This window comes from Octopus bimaculoides, chromosome 29, assembly GCF_001194135.2.
Source record: "Octopus bimaculoides isolate UCB-OBI-ISO-001 chromosome 29, ASM119413v2, whole genome shotgun sequence".
Lineage (NCBI taxonomy): Eukaryota > Metazoa > Mollusca > Cephalopoda > Octopoda > Octopodidae > Octopus > Octopus bimaculoides.
In genome coordinates, this window is record NC_069009.1 from 8264294 (window position 1) to 8267628 (window position 3335).

Here is a 3335-nt window from a genome sequence, read left to right on the forward strand (position 1 = left end):
AAATGAGACGCATCTTTGCCTCCACTGATTCACTTGCAAAGTGCTGAGTAAAATTATTTCGTTGCAGACCTCCTTTGGGTCTTTTTATTATCACTACGACACACATAGTCCCCAGTTGGTAACATTGATTTCAAGGCCCTCCTAGATGAGAAACTGGCATTCCACTTAATGTCTATGTTCCATGCTGGCATGGATTGGAGAGTTATTAATGTAGAAATATGGTATCGTAGCTACTAACAGTTGAGGGTTGCGTAGTCTAGACGGCGTTTTTAGATTTCATTATTCTCTTTAACCCGGGCAAAGCCGGGTATTTCTGCTAGTATTACATAAATGAAAGAAGCTTTAAAAATAAACAGAATAAAAATTCAGATACCTGTAGTTTTTCAATTTACAACAATATTCTGATGTATGCCCATAGAGTGGTGATTCCAACTACATTACAAAAAGATGTATTGCGACAGTTTTACTGCGGACATCCAGGAATGGCAAGGATGAATGCTCTGATGAGGAATTATGTCTATTGTCCATCTATGGACCAAGATATCAAGAATTTGGTGAGAACGTGCTAAAGTTGTGTGCTTGCGGCCAAAGCCCTGCTAGTAAAATATCGATCGTGGCCAGAGATGGAGAACCCATGGTCTAGGTTACACATTGACTATGCCAGACAGGTGAACAGAGCTTACTACCTAATCATAGTAGATAGCTGTACCAAGTGGCCGGAGGTTTGCAGGTGCTATAGACCAACCTCTAAGATAACTATAAAGCTCTTATATGAACTGTTTGCATGATATGATGTCCCTGACATGTTAGTTTCAGACAACAAAATGCAGTTCTGTGGGTATGAATTCAAGAACTTCTGTAAAAGGCATACACTAAAGCATATTTTCACTCCATCCTACCACCCGAGGTCAAATGGACTGGTAGAAAGATTTATGGACACTTTTAAGAGAGTGTTAAGAAAAGTAAGAAATGGATTAAGTAACAACAAAGCACTGACAAATTTCTTAAGAATATACTGAGTAAACCCCAATCCAAGGAAGTCTCCCACAGAATTGATGTTTGCAAGAAGAATAAAATCCATTTTTGATAAGCTTTAACCAGAGAAAAAAAGACATAAAGGAAATACAAAAGAGCTAACGAAATACATTAAGAAAGGTGATAAAGTGCATTTCAAAACCTATAGAAATGGTAAAGAAGGCTGGGAAGGTGGCCTTGTTACCAGGAAAATTGGAAGTATCATGTATCTAATTAAAGAATCACATGGTGAACATAAAGATACCAGATAAGGGAGATGCATACTTAAGATCAGCAAGAAATTCCTTTGGAAGTATTCTGTGAAATATTCAATGTACTGGTACCAAAAGTAATAGAGTCCTATAGAACCAGCATGAGGAAAAAAAAAGCAGTCCAAATACCTTCAGATAATGCCCAGGCGATACTAAAAAAAAAATTAATAAATCAGTTTCTTCATTCCTTTGGAACACAAAATCTCAAAAGGGGGGATGTTGTGCAAGAGTATAGCACCTCCTGGCAAGAATGGACTGAACCACTACATATAAATAGTAGCAGTCTGAGTAAGTGAGGCAGTTTATGTTGGAGGGCAGTTTCATGCTAGTTCCACAGTTCACAGTAAAGGCTGGAGTTCAACGTTTACAGTTCAAGTTAGCATGTTAGATTGTTGGTTCTTAAAAGCTTGTTGTTATGTTGCATGTGGTTACTGCTGTTTGTTTTGATTATATTGTTATTACACTGTTGCAATGTATTTGTCTATCCATAAGGATATAACATAATCCTATCACAGAAATCTCACAGCAACAAGATAATGCATGATTAATTCACACAATGTGAATGTAGGAAGGCAGAGAAATCACAAATCCCTTCAGGTAGAGGGCCTTGCTCGATCTGTAGAATAGGCATAGGTAGAAACTCTATAAGATACACCCGGTGTAAGCTTTAGACACATAAAAGGCATTGCAATATCAGAGGAAGGTTAACAAGGAAACTAACTTTTCTATGTGGAAGACGCACAGGCACAATAAATGTGGAAAATGTGCAAAAAATAGACTCCATCAACTGCCAGGGGGTCAAGCTAGAGGTATTAGATAGCTTCCATTACCTAGGTGACCAAGTTAGTTGTAGAGGGGGATATTCCAAGAGCATATCTGTGAGAATAAGATTAGGCTGGGAAAAGTTCAGAGAGCTCCTACTTCTGCTGGCAACAAAGGGCCTCTCTCTCAGAGTGAAAGGCAGACTGTATGATGCTACATGGCAGTGAAACGTAGACTGTGACAATTAGGGAATGTGTAGACTTGAAAGAAATGAAGCTAGCATGCTTTGCTGGATGTGCCTGTTTGACAGAGTGTAAATTCTTGAGAGAAAGGTTAGACATAAGAGGCATCAGATGTGGTGTGCAAGAGAGACAACTGCACTGATATGGTCATGTGATGCATATGGATGAGGACGGCTGAGTAAAGAAATGCCAATCTCTAACTGTGGAGGGAACCTGTGGAAGAGGTAGACCCAGGAAGACATGGAACGAAGTGGTGAAACATGATCTTTGAACTTTGAGCCTCACAGAGGTAATGACTAGTGACCAAGACCTTTGGCAATATGTTGTGCTTGAGAAGACCCGGCAAGTCAAGTGAAATTATAGTCATGGCTGATGCTGGTGTCATGTAACTGGTACCCATGCTGGTGGCACATAAAGAGCACTGTTGGGAATTTGATAACCTTTGGAGGAGATGGCAGGTGTTTATTAGCCTTCACCCTTCGAAATACAGTCCACTTGATCATTTCTACAAGGACCCTGTTATGTTTCTATTTGTATCAGCCTTCTATCATATCCCTAAGGCATCTGGTCAGAATGTGGCTCCGGTTGCAAAAGTACATTCTGCACTGCTGGCAGAATGGGTTTTTTTCTTAACCCCATATTTTAAGGCTATTTGGAGTTGGCAAGGGGTCAGTGACAGCTCAAAGGAAGAAGCACAATCTTCCCTGGTCAATGCTTAAGTTCCTTCCAGAACAGGGACACTCAAGTGCCAGGTTCTACTGCATTCATTGACTCTGGTGGGCAACACTGAACGAACCAGGTGTTTTCACACCTTTTTACCATAAGAGAGATTTTTTTTTTCTCCATGGTAACAGCAGTGTATTTGCCTTTTAGCAGTTGAAATATGTGACAAACATGTTTCAACCAACCTAAATTCTGTTCATACCTAAACACTGCTTTGCACCAATGCTTCGTTTTATATATTACGGACCGAGACCTTTGGAAATGGGCTGTGCGTGAGAAGACCCGGCAAGCCAAGTAAGATCGTTGCCAGTGCCCCTGGACT

The 3335-nt window shown here is 40.1% G+C and overlaps 1 protein-coding gene across 5 annotated transcripts in view; it reads right to left on the reverse strand.

Annotated features, from left to right (window-relative positions):
• LOC106881726 (chondroitin sulfate synthase 1) overlaps positions 1-3335 on the reverse strand; it is a 65016-nt gene that overhangs the window by 33085 nt on the left and 28596 nt on the right. The window contains exon 1 of one of the 5 annotated variants that reach the window (XM_014932211.2): positions 1300-1401. The exons of the other annotated variants lie outside the window; for them this stretch is intronic. The gene's annotated coding sequence lies outside the window, so the exon portion shown is untranslated. Of the gene's footprint in view, positions 1-1299; positions 1402-3335 lie in introns of those variants that run through there. 5 annotated transcript variants of the gene reach the window in all.